At 33.9% G+C, this 17,648-nt stretch overlaps 1 pseudogene across 1 annotated transcript in view; it reads right to left on the reverse strand.

Moving 5' to 3' along the window:
• Positions 1–1,096: 1,096 nt before the first annotated feature.
• Positions 1,097–17,648, reverse strand: part of LOC125196283 (calcium-dependent protein kinase 13-like) — a 31,125-nt pseudogene continuing 14,573 nt past the window's right edge. Inside the window, exons 2-10 of the transcript XR_016135581.1 lie at positions 16,795–17,123; positions 5,753–6,036; positions 4,623–4,766; positions 4,357–4,509; positions 3,736–3,851; positions 3,488–3,655; positions 3,006–3,233; positions 2,790–2,920; positions 1,097–1,133 (exon numbers count right to left, since the gene is read on the reverse strand). The product of XR_016135581.1 is annotated as a calcium-dependent protein kinase 13-like (transcript). The remainder of the gene's footprint in view (positions 1,134–2,789; positions 2,921–3,005; positions 3,234–3,487; positions 3,656–3,735; positions 3,852–4,356; positions 4,510–4,622; positions 4,767–5,752; positions 6,037–16,794; positions 17,124–17,648) is intronic.

Raw genomic sequence — 17,648 nt, forward strand, 5'->3', positions numbered from 1 at the left:
TCCCAGTACGCAATCTGCTTCTGGTTATTGGCGTACACCGGGTCCTCGGAAATATCAATCCAACATCTCGTTAGGACGATGGATTCATCGGGTTGTAGTTCGTCCTCCCCGGGGTGAACTCTTCATTGTTCACCGCAAGCGGCAACTTCTGGGCTCTTGCCTTGGTCCGCTTCTTTTTGGTGGCGGATCCCGAGGCGGCGGCGGAGGAGGAGCGGCCGTAGGGTGGGGCGGGTGCGCGCGTGGGAGAAGGCTCCATATTTGACAGCCCGTACGAATCCGTGCTGAACTTGAGATTGTACTAGGTGTTGGAGTCGAAGGGCCCGTATTCATCGACTTCTGTACACGGCCACAGTGCACCACCATCGAACGTCGGACTATTCGGACTTGGGTAATCTCCGGGATTCAGTCTATTTAGTGAAATAGAGAGAATTGAGAGAGTGGAATAGTGAAATAAAATGAAAAATGTGAGGTATATATATAGTGTTTGGTGAAAAATGTCTTGCTTCCAAGAGTTGTTTTTAGGGTTTTTGGCTTTTTAAACCAAAACCTTTTCTCGAATTCCGGTTTTTCCCATGAACTATGAGATTTGTTTTAAAAACCACGAACTTTCATTTCGTCAGGATTTTTCCAACCCGACCCAAATAGCACATTTCCGACCCGAATAGCATAATTCAAAATGTTAAAGTTGTGTTTTGTTTATCCAAAAGTTGTCATTTGTTATGTAATAATTGTGATTGTATGTATTATTGTGCCAAATAGTATCAAAGTAATCAATTTAATGACAAATAGGATTAAAATTGACATGTAGACAACCCGGGTTTCGTCGTTGACCCGCCAGGGGAAAATCCTAACAAAATGAAAGTTCGTGGTTTTAAAAACAAATCTCATAGTTCATGGAAAAAACCGGAATTCGGGGAAAGGTTTTGGTTTAAAAAGCCAAAAACCCTTGTTTTTATCATCTTTGAAATTTGATTGTATCTGGATATCTGGCATTGATCATCAACAACACATCCATAGACTTTGAGATAATATCAATGGAGTGACTGTTACACTTCATAGTATAAAATATCCTATAACCCTTAATTGGCATTTCAATCTATTTGTGATGAGAGAGACCGTCATCATTTTCTTCTGTGAATTTGCATAGAAATGAAATCAAATGTGTCTATAATAAATCTAAGAAAATGAATTAGGAAATATGGCATTGAAAGATTACAAAATTCTTAATCTTCAAACGCGATGTAGTATAGGAGATACGAGACAAATTCAAGAAATAATTCAATCCTATAATATTAGGATAACATAATATCCCCTCGTCCCATAGAAAAATTAATTTAAATTTCTTTTTAATCACAAATAGACTAAAATGCTCCTTATAGGCTAGAGGGTAATTTTAACCAAAAAAGTTTAAAAGTGCAAAAATTTCAGCAAATACTATATTAAAATTTATGCACGCATATTGAAGTTTTTAAAATTTGAATACCATGTTTAATACAAATCCAAAATTTAATTATAAACATGTAGTTTACGTCTAACCAAATAAAATACTACTATAAAATATGGAAGTAACTGTGTACTAAGATATTGAAATACAACATAGAAACAAAAAAAGAAAACTAATACTATTATGCTACCACTCGTTAACACGAGACAACGTTTACCACACCCCCTTCTAAATTTTTGAAGAAACCCAGCAATGATTGGTTGTATTAGTGTCCGACAAATACGCTCAAGTTTTAATGACTTGGGCATAATATTCTACAATCATGTGCCCCAAAAAAATACCTTTACAAGCCTTCAATAGACATTATTATACTTCGTCTCTAGAGTTCATCCACTAAAATTAAGCCATTTTATTTTGAAGAGTTTTAATTGCACATTACACTATCTATCAACTATTTTTTCCTCTCACAATTTCTTATTTCACATAAAATCTAGTACTATTATTCTAGAAGTCTATATGTTTACGGAATAGAAAGGTTATTTAATACTCTCCGTCATAATAAATATGAAACATTAGAATTTATTTTATAAGTTAATGAAAAGAGAGTAAAATAAAAAAGATGAAAAAATAGAGATGATGTTATTTTTATTTTATATTTTATTTTAATAAGACAGGTCAAAAGATAAAATATTTTATTTTTAATACAACAGAAGAAGTAGGGAGTATTTTTATGGCTTTTTTAGTAAGTAAAAAGTAAATCTTAAAGTTTAATCAACGCATTTTATAGTGGGAAATCAATTTACAAATATCCAATGATGTGTGTACAAACTCAGAGATTAAAATGACATAATCCCACATTGATAGATAAGAGTATTAAAAATACACAAAATGAGTAATCCCTTTGGTTACGAGACGGTTCGACTATTTTTGTTTATTACTAAGTTTTGCTAGACATCACATCTTATACAATACAACAGAGGGGTGTTCAATTTGCAAGATTGTATTCGAGATTAAATTTGTTGTGTGTTCGGTTTATGATATTCAACCTCACAACTCAATCCTAGATGGATAATCATGGGATAATTAGTCATAGATAACACCCTATGACTAAAATAATCTCACAACTCAATCCTAGATTGTATCTTGGTATTATTTTATCTTGCAAACCGAACACTATTAAGATTATGTTTTATCCAATATTCTAATCCGTCTCAAACAAACACACACACACATATATGAATTCAAAACATGGTGGGGATATGGTCGATATATGTATGGAATTGACAACTCATTCAAGTGACAAAAAGAGAGAGGCACCCAATCATATTTACTCACCCGAGTTTATAAAGAACCACCCTTCAACAACTTTATGCTCAAACTATTGAATCTTCCCCTTGAGTAATGTCGAGAAGCCTTTCTCCAGTCCGTCCCAGTTTTCATCATAGCAACGAATTCATCATAGCTTATACGACCATCCTGGATTTAAAATGAATACAGTGTGCGAAAAACGGGATAACACATCAAATCAATACCAGAGAACTTATGTATGTTTGAATGTCACCTTGTCTCTGTCAACCTCCTGGAATATACCATTTGCCACATCTATACAGTCATCAACCCCGTCTTCCATCAAGGCATCTCGAAGCTCATCATGCTCACCATTCCCATCTTTATCAAAGTAGGAGAAGGCCTTATAATGGAGATGTTCATCATTGGCCATCTTCTGCAGATGGAGTGAAATTGCAAGGAATTCACCATACTCCAATGTTCCTTTGCCATTTGTATCCACCTATTGGCAATTAAGATATCAGCATAAACAATAGATGCTATATTAAAGGAATGTGTTCTAGGCAACAAGATTGCAATCTCAAGTATGAAAGCTTTTTAATATTAGAAGTTAACAAACAAGAAAAGTTCATAGATAGACTGCATTATTGATAGGGTTATATCCTATATAAATAATTAGAGCAAAAGGTTCAATCTAATTGATGTGAAAAGGCGCCTAAACCTTTTCTATTGGCTTGTTGTATGTAGTAAACTTACAACTTCTATGAGCATCTGCACTTCAGATGGCTCCATTTGCCCATTGAATTTCAATAACCCAGCCTTAAGATCTTCAATGGAGACAATACCATCATTATCTGTATCTATCTTAGCAACTATATCTCTAATGCCTTCAGCTTCTTTATTAGACAAGAAATCAGCGATCACCTGATTAAAGACGAGTGCATACATTCAGCAAGATATAAGTTGTGAATATACAGTGACTAAACATATAAGCGTCAACAGACCCTAAGAGTCTTCCTCTTGAATCTATTCATCATTGAAAATTGCTTGAGTCGTGACTCGACGACGTCCCCAAGGGGAACATTTGGAGCTTTATTTGAATTTTGAAGCCAAGTGTGTTCTGCAATTGCCAAATGCCCAGAGAAGGAAAACATGAAGTTTTGCATATGTTAAACATGGAACGTTTTTCATAGATACAGCAGAATAATACCATAAACGCCAATAATGCCATTGCTTAAAATTCTCAAATTAATGAGCATTACTGACAAATGTGCATAAGAATTTACACACACAACAAGTTTTAGTCTGCACTTGTTTCACGAAAAAATGAATATAAGCAAGAACAAGAACTATGCTGTTAGTGCGAGTTCTAGCCATAGAACAAGTACTGATTACAACACCTAACTTGCACGTCAATCGGATGATGGAAACCCTAGAAAATCTAGAGAGGTAGATAGCAGATCCTAAGGATGTGTAAGGAAGGGATGCCAAATTAATATGCATATTTGGAAGGTAGTTAACATCATGATCACCAAAAACCAAAAATATATATAAAAAAATGTGATTTAAGGATTTTGTATTTGGCACCAAGTGCAGTGAAAATTTCAAGGAAATATGTAACTTACCAAGAACTTGCTTTGCAGACAGCCGATGATTCGGATCAGGTTCCAGCATCAGTCTTACAAGGCTCTTTGCACTATCTGAAATACTTGGCCATGGTTCTCGCTCAAAGTCTATTTTTCCACGTATTATGGCATGGGCAACACCTTGTTCAGATTCTGTGAGGAAAATTTGAAGATATTTCCCAAGTTTCTCATGAGTATTCACATTTTAGTGAATTAGTGATATGCTACATAGAACTACCAATTTCCTAGAAAGGAGTCCAAATTACCAGCCCAGAAAGGAGGAAATCCACACAACAAAATATAGAGAATCACTCCAGCACTGCATATATCTATTTCTGGGCCATAGTTTCGCTTTAGAACCTCTGGAGCCATATAGTAAGGGCTCCCCACAATTTCAGAAAACCTCTCACCTAGAAATCATAAATGAAAAGAATAAAAACATATGCATGATAACCATTAAATATATCTATATTTAATGGTTATCCAGATCCAGGCATCATAATGAGGTATCACAAAGAAAAGACTCACAGTCACATTCTTCCTTGAGACAATGAAGTAACTATCAATAGAAAAAAAATACTAGAAAATTATGGAGGTGTTATTACGAGAACTATTTTCATGGTTTCTCATGATAACAAAATAAATTTAGTATTGCACCAGCCTCCAGCATTGTGCTTTGATGAAGGTGAGGATGTGTCAATTATTATAACTTTGCTATCAGGAACATTGAGCATATACACTTCATAAAATAAAATGTATTGACGGAAAGTATCAACACTATAGCAATATACACGTTTTTTTTATCAAACAGTTTTTCAGCCTCCAAGGAACTGACGCTATTTAACTCATAATTAATACGGAATTGCATCTAGCATCATATATCAAGTCAGGCTCTCCAACAATCTTAATATAAGGCCCACTTTTGGGCTATTATCACCTAATATCATGAAACTTTTTCAAAATTCTATTTTTTCCCACTAACTTTGAACTTGGCATATAACATCACGAACTTCAATAGTTGCAGAATTTTCCCGTGACAAAATCCGGCTACATTTCATTTGTTATTACATAACATAAGATATGGTTATCACTGAAAAATGATAGTGATATGATTACCAAGTCACTATAAACCAGATATGATTATCCATCTCATTTTAATATAGTTGGATTATGTCGTAGGTGGAAAAATTCAACAACTATTTAAGTTCGTAATATTATATGCTCAGTTCAAAGTTCGTGGGAGAAAAACAAACTTTTAAAAAGTTTCATGATAATCCCTTATTTTCACATTTCATTCATAGACAAAAGCGACCTATATACAGACGAATCTTCTACGTAACGAACCTACCAAATCGTACAAACGAATTTATGCAATCAAACAAATATGTTAACTTACCAGGCTTGAAGAAGATCGACAAGCCAAAATCGATTGCTTTAAGAGGCGAATTCTCCTTCTTATTCGCGAAGAGGAAATTCTCTGGCTTCAAATCCCAATGGATCACTCTGTGCTTATGGCAGAGCTGCACGACCTCCACAATCGTCCGCATGACCGTAGCGGCCGCCCGCTCCGTGTAATGCCCGCGCGCAACGATCCTATCGAAGAGCTCCCCGCCCTCGCACAGCTCCATCACCAAATACACCGCCTTGTCGTCCTCGCATGCCTCCTTGAAGCACACGAGGCTGGAATGTAAGAATATTTTTTATTCTTATGTTACCTATGTATCTATTGGTTTAATATTATTGATTAAGTTCATATTAAAAGTTAAGAATTCTAATATAAAAGATGATACCGTGATGGATCAGTGTCAATTAAAGAATTAGAATTCCGGTGTATTGATAACCCTACTCTCTTACCTCTAATTGTGATAATGTAATATTATATACAATATATGTATATATGAATGGACATCATGATAATAATGTGTATATATATACACGAATGGATTATGTATATATATGGAATGATCATTATTATAATGTACATATGCATATGTTGGACTTCTAATATTATATGCAACTGCCGTGAGTATTAGTTTGATTAGGAAAAGGTAGTTAATGTTTTAATTAACTTCCATTATCAAAAGACATGTCTATTCATTTAAATGCATATTATGGAAATTCACGTCTTCTCGAAGAGGTGTATAGATTTCTATATAAATGATGTTTCCCTCATTCTTAAGATATAAAAAAAAAAAGACGTGATCAGTTGCAAGTAAATGATATGCATGCAACGGAATTTACATATATTCTCGGCAGATGCATGTATAAAGTTTTGATTCTTTCTCCATCAAAAGAATCATTAAAAGGCTTAAGGTCAAAGAGGGGATAACATCAATTATGGAGGATCCAGTCAAAGATAGGACGAACATCAATCGGTGGATTTTAACCTCTACATCAAATAAAGAAAGCATGGATGGAGGTTGGTGATTTTATCTCCACTTTATAGTATAAATGTTGTGGTTGAATTAATTCAAATCTAGAATAAGATTTTATTATCGAAATCATTAAAGTTGAGATATGGCTTAAAGTTGGTATCAGAGTCAATCTAGATTTGGTTAATTCACCATTTATGTGATTTCAAAATAGAAATTTGAATGGTCTTGAATTTTTTGATTTTGGTTAATATGCTTCCACTTATGTGTTGGGTAATTGTTTTATGAAATGTTAAACAATATAAGGTTATTCTACTCATTAAAAATTTCAATATATAAATAATATATAACTTGTTTATCACTAGAGTGGTCTTGTTATATTGCTTTTATTTATTGAAAATGATAAATGTTAATTAATTGATCATGATTATAGAGATGTTGTAAATGACATAAGAGTTTGATTGATCAATTATTTTATTATTTATATATTGGGAGATCACCCAAAGGTGGATCATTGTATATAGTTAATAAATACGAAGTGGATTAATCATTTATTCATGTGTCATTTAGTATGTACACCCAAAGGCAACATGTTTATTTGATATATGTTTAGTTTGATTAATTGTTAAAGCTATATTTAGCATCGCTGAAAGTATATGTGCTTAAGTATTACCCAAAGGTTACTTGAATGCATGTTATTTAAAATTTTTATTACTGTTTATGAATCTGTGTTAAAGAACTCAAGCATGTATAGATAAGCATGTATAAATGTTGTAGCTTTATAAAATTTGTATGCATGTGCTGACTCTGTCATTAAATTAATGGGCAAAATTAGGGAGAATGGTCTGAATAGATCCGGCTTACACTGGGTGTAAAGATATTGGACCATGTCATACTAATGGAAGATGAATCCTCAACCATTATAGATGTCACTCTGTAACTAAAAATCTCAATATGAGACTTGGGAGTGATCAAACAGGTTGAGCCTTATGACAATCACGATGGCAGAAAATTTGAGGTCATCATTGCCCATGACAGAAAATGCAAGGAAATTCATTAAGAAATTAAAGAGTGTTCACAATCGGCTTTGGCTGATAAGTCAATTGTAGAAGCATAATGTATGGGCTTACTACAAAGAAGTTTGACTGGTCTCAGCCAATTCACGATCATGTGACAAACATGTCTAACTTGACAGACGGTAAAGTTAACGACCTTGAGAATGGAGGTTCATAAGCAATTGTCGGCCATAATTTATCATAAACTCCCTACATGTTAAATTTAGCCAGTTCCAGGTGAATTATAACACAATTAAAGATAAATGGGACATTTAAAGAATTAAAGGCTATGTTACTTTAAAAGGAAGGGAGATTAGATAAATGGGACATTTAAAGAATTAAAGGCTATGTTACTTTAAAAGGAAGGGAGATTAAAGAAGATAAATTATCAAGTTGCGAATCTCATAGGTCTTGGAGGTGTAGGCACCAATAAAAGAAAACAGAGTAAATAGGACAAAAGAAGTGTTTTATTTGCATGAAAATAGAACACTTCAGGAAAGAGTGTCCTAATAAGGAAGGCTTGGTTCGATAAGAAAGTTGAACATAACAGTTTTGTTTACTTTAAATTAAATCTTATCGAAGAGCCTAATAATACTTAGTGGTCAGTTTTTGGTGCTACAATCCATATGTCTCATGTTAAACATGGATTCAGTTCGATCTAATCTATAAAAGGATTTGAACAATAATTGTTCATAAGAAACATGATAAAGGCATGGAACAAAGGCTTGGGATTTACAGATTGATCTTAGACATAGGATGTCATGTAGATCTTAACGGTTATCTCTATGTGCCTGAGTGTGCTATAAATATTGTTTTCATAAGTGGATTGGATAACTTAAGTTTTAATATCAAGAACGGATATGGTAAATCCACATCGTACCGAAATGATTAATTTTATGGTAATAGTACATTATTTGGATTTACTTAATGGATACATTCTTGATGCAATGTTTTCTGAATCCTTATTTAATATTGAAAGTCGAGGCAGTAAAAGTTGTTGGTCAAGTAAAAGTTTAAATTTCTTGTGGTATTAAAGATAAGAAACTATTTCCAAGGAAAGTAGTATGAGGTTGGTTGAAGAGACTTAGAGTGATGTGCAATGCGGTGTGATATCACTCGATCTAACAGGTCCAGAGAATTCGACTAGATTTCAGAGACTAGAAGATCTTGAAACTATCATAAAGGGGTCTTTGGGTGCACTCTATTTCTTCAAAACGTCAACCCACTATATGATGCACTTTTTATTAGCACTAAATAAACCTGCAAGTATACAGAGTATATATATTATAGCTAAAGGTTAGAACCGGATATCGAACACGGGGAAGACGAACACAAAGTGTCTATCCTCTACTAAGAGTCAAATACTATCTGGAAAAACGATTGGGTTTTGAAAACTTTTGAAAAACTAAAAACAATAGAAAGCATAGATCAACTAAAAGCAAATAAATCAAGAGAAAGACAATAGAGATAAGGGAATCCCAGGGATGTGTGTTCACAGTTATGGTTATACAAAATTCCAACTACAATACCGTAGCACAGTTTATACTTTGAAAGGACGAGTCACCTAGCTTATGCTCATGCGATACAAATGTTGATTACAAGATTAGGGTTGTCAATCCTAACACGTAACTCCAAAAAGCTCCCAAGACCCTTGAAAAGTCCTCACTCTCAATTAACAGTGTTGTTTTAAGGGAAGCTAACTGTAGTGTCTACTAAGTGAATCTAACTCGCTAGAACTCTGTCACAGTTATGAAGCAAGTTATATTAAATCATACACGATTGTGTCACTCAATCATGCACCATCAAAACTACTTAGGGACGAAACAAAGTAAAAACAAAATGGATATTAAATAGAAAAAGGAATTTGTATAACCAAAGTCGTTACTAACACATCCCTAGAATCCTATGAGTTTAGTTACACATAATTGAATAAGCTAAAAACATAGATTGGAGGGAAGACAATTTGAACATAAAACTAAAGTAAATAAAACCCGTGGGTTAAATCCTTGTCGTTCTTGATGTTCTTGAAATCCTTCTTCAACTCCTTGCACCAATGAAGTACTCTAGGTCTTGATCTCTATGAAGTATTTTGCAAGTAGAAGTTCTCTTTTTTTGATGAAGCTTGAGGCCTTATTTATAGGGAAAAGCCATGCCTTGTTGTAGAAGGAACAAATCTCCATAATATGGTAAAATTGGGCGCAAATCTAGGGCTTCTCGGATTCGCCGCCTTTCTCCGGCGGGCCGCCGCACCTTGGACGGCAGTCGCCGCGTTGGTGTCCAGAGAGTCTGTTCCCTCAGCGGCGGACCGCCGCACATCTTCCGGCGGTCGCCGGACGAGACTTCTCTTCCAAGCACATTTTTCCGAGGCGGACCGCTGCATTGATCTGCCCGCCGCGCGCCGGCGGTCGCCGCACACATCCGCGGCAGTAGCCGGTCGCCGTCTGACTCCAGATTCCCAAACTTGGTGTTTTGGCTCCCTTTTTCGGCTCAATTATGCACATTTCTCACAAAGCACGTCAAAATACCAAAATAGACAAAATATGCAAATAACGGACGTGTCGAGTGACTTTGACATAAAAAAACGAACCAAATAATGGCCTTAAAACAGTGCAAAATCTGAGCGTATCACTATACTACAACTAGCACAGGGAAGTAAAGGATCGATCCCACGAGGACGAATGTGTTACGAAACTGCATTTGAGGATGTCTTGGGAAAAGGGGGTTGGCTACTGCCACGCAATTTTGTGGGTCGAGAACTTAAAACTAATGGGTCTGAGAGACTTAAACTACTTTACTCTACCTACTGGGTCTAAGAAATGAGAACGTACGGAACATGCATGACTTTTGAGAAATGAAATATTTTAAAGTTCTAAGACAACTGGAGTTAACTTAACTAGATGGACTTTCCTAATTTGGAAAAACAGGGATAAAGCGAAAAGTGGGGACAAGTTTCCTTAAACTTCCAGGGTCTGGAAAAGCATGCAGAAAAGTAAAAAAAAAATGCAGACAGTACTGACAGGGTCTGGAGAACATGCAGAAAAAGCAAGGTACATGCAGAATATACTGACAAAAGCAGATCTGATTCTAACTACCAACAACTTCATCTTCTTCGGGAATCAAACGAGAATAGCAGATAAAACAGAGTATTAAACACCATGAAAACAGAGAAAACTTTAGATCTAAACTTAAAACGAGAAATTAAAGCCTAAACTATCAGATCTACGCTACTGGACCTAAAGGATGCGGAAACAGAAAGTAAATAGCCATAATCATGCAAAACGTAAGCAACAAATATCAGATCTACGAAACTCCAACTCAAATCCACCACGATTCAACAAATCCAAACATCTCCATACGTAAATCCACAACCTACATCAACAAACCAACAGATTTCAGCTCCAAACATCCAACAATCAACAAGAACGAAAGCGAAAAGCAAGAAATAAACATCAACTCAGCGATATCCAACAAAAACCAACATAAACTTCCATAATAACGAGAACTAAGTTCGAATCCAGTAGATCAAAGTCAGAAACTAGAGTTATGAAACTAAAAACCCACAAGTACTTGAAACCGAAAGTAAACTAAACAAAGCAAGATAAATATTGTTTCTTCGCCTTCACAAGGCGGTGTTACACAGCAGCAAAACAACGATGAACCACCACGGTAGCCGGAATCACTCCATCTCCAAGTGCGCAACAAGTGAAATGAGGAATTTGAAGTGTGGAACTAAGGAATAGAACAAGAGCTTGAGCTAAGAGTGTGTGTAGAAGTGGTTGTCTTGTTCTTCAAGGTTGAGCTCTTTATATATGTGAGGCTCTGATCCCTAGGGCATCCTTCTGGTAATTAGACGCTTTTTCCCTTGAATAAGACTCTTTAAAATAATCTGCTCATGCTCCATTCTGCTCCTGTCGCCAACTTTTAATTCTCTCAGGTCCGGGCGACGACTTCTGATTTTTACTTCAATTTCATCTCTTTTGCATTTGCCTGGTCAGGTAACAACAACTCCTAGGTCCGGCAGATTTATTACGCACCTGAACTCAGAAACACAGATTAGCGCCCCAAATGCACAGAATTTTGACCCAAAACCAATGCATGAAACGAGCCTTATCATTGGTAAAGTATGAAAATTTTCCTCGAAAATTGGAAATTAGTGTCCTAAATATGTGTGTAGATTACATTAAAGGGAAGCAAACTAAACACGTGATAAAGAAATCAACCACGAGAAGCAGTTAGCTTATTAAGTTAATACATACCGATATATGTGGTCATTTTGATACTCTCTTTGGATTGATAAGAATTACTTTATCATCTTTATTGACGATTACTCACATTATGGAATAAATATCTATTGCATAAAAGATCCAAGCCAGTGAATGTCCTAAAGGTATTCATTGACAAGGTGGTTGTCAGTTAGATAGAAAAGTTAAAGTTGTGAGATCAGATAAAGTTGTTGAGTTTTTATAATAGATATTATCCATGTCCATTTGTAAAGTTTCTCGAAGTATAGGCATTTGTGCATGGTATGCAATGCTTAATACTTCGCTACAGGATAGTGTAATAGAAATGTGGAATCGTACATTAATGAAAATGGTTAGAAGTATGTGAAGTTGTTATACTTTACCCTTTTTATTGTGGATTTATGCTTTAAAGACTACGATGTATATGCTTAATTAGGTTCCCAATAAGACAATTCCTAATTTTTTTTTTTTGAACTGTGGACGGAAAGGAAACCTAGCTTAAGGCATATTCGTATTTGGTGTTGTCGAGCATAAGTAATGTTATATATATTCCACATGAAAAGTTTTTGATTTAAGAATTGTCAGTGAATTTTTTATTGGCTATTCGGAAAAATCAAAGAGGTATACACTTTATTGTTCTAACCATAGTACGAGAATTTTTTAAACGGAAAATGCTAGGTTCATTGAAAATGGTGAAAACAGTGAGAGTGGTGAAAGGTGGATGTTCATGAAGTCCACGATAAGTTTCATCCACATGTTGCACCTAAGGCTGTTGTTCCTATTGTGTCACAATCAAAAGACACAATAGAACAACATGATGATGTGTAAAACCCACTAATCGAAAATGAAGTAGATGAACCTGTCACAATTCTAGAAGAGAATAGTGAACCACAATTGTAGAGATCATTATTGATCGATTATCTGTGTAAAAATCAGTGGGAGCAAGTTTATGAATTGAGTCTTATATATTGATGATATTTTGTTTGTTGCAAATGACATGTGTATGTTACATGATGTTAATAAATAGTATCTCTCTATAAGGATTGCTCCAATTCAGAAGGGAGACAAGTTCGGTAAATGAAATGTCCTAAAAGTGAGACATCTTATGTGATCAAAATATAAATATTTTGAGCTAGATCACAAGGATTGTTAAAGTTGTCTCATAAAGGATATATCTATAAAAATTTTAGAGAGATATAGAATGGAAAATTGCTCTATAAGGATAGCTCCAATTCAGAAGGGAGGCAATGTTCTAAAAGTGAATTGGAGCGTAAGGAAATGAAAAGAATTCCATATGCATCAGTGGTTGGGAGTTTGAACTATGTTCAAACATGTAGGCGACCAAATATTACATTTATTGTTGGGTCGATATCAAAGTAATCTCAGAATGGATCACAAGAAAGTTGCAAAGAAAGTCCTCAGGTACTTGCTAGGCACCAAAGAGCACATGCTTATGTAAAGGGGATTCGATGACATAGAAGTCATTGGATATTCAGATTCAGGCTATGCCGGATGCGTCAATGGTAGAAAATTGACGTGTGGCTATTTGTTCCTTTAAGTCGTGGGAGCAATATTATGGAATAGCAGAAAATAGTGTGTCATTGCTATTTCCACTCTGAAAGTTGAATTTTTGGCATGCTTTGAGGCCAAAGTTCATGAAAAGTGATTGCGAAATTTAATCTCGGGACTTGGAACTGTTAACATTATAGCCAAGCTGCTGAGATTTTATTGTGATAATTTCGCAGAAATCTTCTTCTAAAGGAAAGATAAGTATTTGAAAGGTGATACACGTGGCGTGAAGTACTTGTCGGTAAATGAAGAAGTACAGAAACATGAAGTGTCCATTGAGCATATTAGGACAATATAATTGGAGTGGATCCGTTAAATAAAGGATTATCACCTAAATGTTTATTGGCCATGAAAAACATATGGGTATTATAGAGAAAGCCTTGCTTGCGAATTATATTGTGCTCATAAGGTGTAAGACACTTGGAATTCAATTAAAGTTATGTTTTTGTTTGTTAGATATGTTATCATTATAGTTTGTATACAATTATGGTTCTTGGATAACATATAATAAATTGAGAATACAAGTTCTATCTCAGTGAAAGGACAATATAAAGTTAGAATTGATTTGTGATACATGGAAGGGATCATATCGCATAATGATGTGTGACCGCCATGATTCGATTAGTTATAATTTTATATTGTATTTAAAGGATTTATGAACTTGATATAAAAGTGCGCATTATGGTAATTAAACCATCAAGACGATACAAAGGTCAAGTGGGAGAATGTAAGAATATTTTTTATTCTTATGTGACCTATGTATCTATTGGTTTAATATTATTGATTAAGTTCATATTAAAAGTTAAGAATTCTAATATAAAAGATGATACCGTGATGGATCGGTGTCAATTAAAGAATTAGAATTCGGGTGTATTAATAACCCTCCTCTCTTACCTCTAATTGTGATAATGTAATATTATATACAATATATGTATATATGAATGGACATCATGATAATAATATGTGTGTGTGTGTGTGTGTGTGTGTATATATATATATATGGACGTGTTCAGATCAATAAGTGAAATTCTGTCAAAAATTAAAACAAATCTCAGTCATTGGATCTTGTAATGTAACCGTTAGATTATTGCCACGTGTCATCTAGTAATATAGATTACTAGTCAAATAATGTAACTTAGCTAATAATGTACTATTTTAGTACAATAATGTAGCATTTTAGTCTAATAATGATAATGTAGCATTTTGGGCTAATAATGTAACTTATCACATCCATCCAATCTCAGAATCCAAGGGCTGAGATTTATTTTGATTTTTAACAGAATTTCACTTATTGACCATAATGCGCCCCTATATATGTATGTATATGTATATATATATATATATATATATATATATATATATATATATATATATATAGGATTGTGATCAATTGAGATTTTTTATGCTAATTGAGAAATGAGATGCAATATCAGCCACTCATTTTTATTAAATGAGTGGTCCAGATTTTTCCCCATGGAAAATATCTTTAGATTAATTAATTATGAAAGGGCAGATGGTAATATCATAGTAAATTTTATTCAATAAATATTTTTTAAATTTTAAATTTTAATTTTTTATTATTTTTTTTAAAAAAAATTAAAATTATTTTTTATTTTTTAAAATTTTTTTAAAATTTTTTTAAATTTTTTTAATTTTTTTTAATTTTTTAATTTTTAAATTTTTTTTTATTTTTTAAAATTTTTATTTTTCAACTACATATACAATTCATATCAACTACACACATATATTGTCAACTATGGGTACAATCCATGTCAACCACACACACAATTCATGTCAACTACGCACATATAATGTCAACTATGTGTACAATCCATGTCAACTACATATACAATCAATGTTAACTACACAATATAATGTCAACTACATTTACAATTCATGTCAAATAGTATTTTTATTGAATAAAGTTGTTGACATTTGATGTGTAGTTGACATGAATTGTACATATAGTTGAAAAAAAAAAAAATTTAAAAATAATAATAAAAAAAACGAAAAAAAAAATTAAAAAAAATTAAAAACAAAATAAAAAAAATTAAAAAAAAATTGAAAACTTTAAAAAGAAATTAAAAAAGAAATTAAAAAAAATTAAAAAATAAAAAAAATTTAAAAAATTACAATTATGCTCCTCTGTTGACATAAACTACATGCTGTTGACATTTCACAAATATTCTGGATGAGTGGCCCATATTGCATCTCATTTCTCAATTTAGCTAAATAATCTCAACCTAACAAGACCCTATATATATATATATATATATATATATATATATAGGGGTGTGTTAGGGTCCTTACAGCATCTTAGTGTAAAACACAGCACTAATCACAGTCCTTGGATCATTAGATTGGATGGTTGTGATTAGTTACATTATCATACTAAAAATCTACATTATTAGCCGAGGTACATTATTAGATTAGAAATGTACATTGTAAGACTAAAACTGTACATTATTAAACTAAAATGCTACATTATTATCCGAGCTACATTATTAGTCTAAAATTCTACATCATTAGATGACACGTGGCATTAATCTAACCGTTAGATCATAAGATCCAATGGACTGCAAGTGTTTTGAGTTTTACTTATACTTAGCGTTCTGATCTGAATACATCCCTATATATATATATATATATTATAATGTACATATGCATATGTTGGACTTCTAATATTATATGCAACTGCCGTGAGTATTAGTTTGATTAGGAAAAGGTAGTTAATGTTTTAATTAACTTCCATTATCAAAAGCATGTTTATTCATTTAAATGCATATTATGGAAAGTCTCGTCTTCTCGAAGAGGTGTATAGATTTCTATATAAATGAACCTCATTCTTAAGATATAAAAAATAAAAAGAAAGATGTGATCAGTTGCAAGTAAATGACATGCATGCAACGGAATTTACATATATTCTCGGCAGATGCATGTATAAAGTTTTGATTCTTTCTCCATCAAAAAATCATTAAAAGGCTTAAGGTCAAAGAGGGGATAACATCAATTATGGAGGATCCAGTCAATGATAGGACGGACATTAATTGGTGGATTTCAACCTCTACATCAAATAAAGAAAGCATGGATGGAGGTTGGTGATTTTTTCTCCACTTTATAGTATAAATGTTGTGGTTGAATTAATTCAAATCTAGAATAAGATTTCATTATCGAAATCATTAAAGTTGAGATATGGCTTACATGGAATTGTTCGGCAGATGCTTCATTATGGCCACCTCTCGCAGCACATCCTCGATGTCCCTTACCGTCCGCAGCTTCGACTTGCAGGCCAGCAGCTCCTTCGTTTCCTGATCAATGCAGAGATGAGTGACGCCGAATTGTCCGCGGCCGAGCTCCCTGTCGATTAGATACTTGCCGTCGATGATCTCCTTGTTCACATCCGCCGTTGCTTTCTTCGACGGCTTCTCCTTCCGGCCGTAATCGTGGCCTGATAAGTTGGAAGATTCGACGTCTTCTCTGGCGATGGCCGCCGGGGATCAGCAGCAGTTCCCCAACTCCAAGCGCAGTATCTAGGCTCGCCTCATTGGGAGTGACAATGCGCGTCATTTTTCACTCACATATAAAAGGTAAAGAGAAAGGAAAAGGGAAAGGGAAAAGAACCCTGCAATTGCGCTACAAATCATTTTGAATTTCTTTTAAATTGTTCAATACTCCATACATTTTGTTTTATTTAAATAATTTAAGATAGTGTTTAAGCTTCAAGTCAAATAAGATAAAGTAAATACCCTAAACCCTAATAAACTTAGAGAGATTCGATGTATTATTTTTTTGCAAAAATAAAGAGAAAAATATAACTCAATTATAGTGCAGCAGCTAGACTCGCCTCATTGGGAGTGAGAATGCGTGTCATTTTTCACTCATAGATAAAAGGAAAGGGAGAGGAAAAGGAAAAGGAAAAGGAAAAGGAAAAGGAAAGGGAATTTTCACCGCTGCAATTACGCTACAAATCATTTTTGAATATCTTTAAATATTTAATACTCCATACATTTTGTTTAATTTAAATAATTTAAGATATTGTTTAAGCTTCAAGTCAA

Source organism: Salvia hispanica, chromosome 2, assembly GCF_029641045.1.
Source record: "Salvia hispanica isolate PSC_SH4W2 chromosome 2, Shi_PSC_v1, whole genome shotgun sequence".
Classification (NCBI taxonomy): Eukaryota; Viridiplantae; Streptophyta; class Magnoliopsida; order Lamiales; family Lamiaceae; genus Salvia; species Salvia hispanica.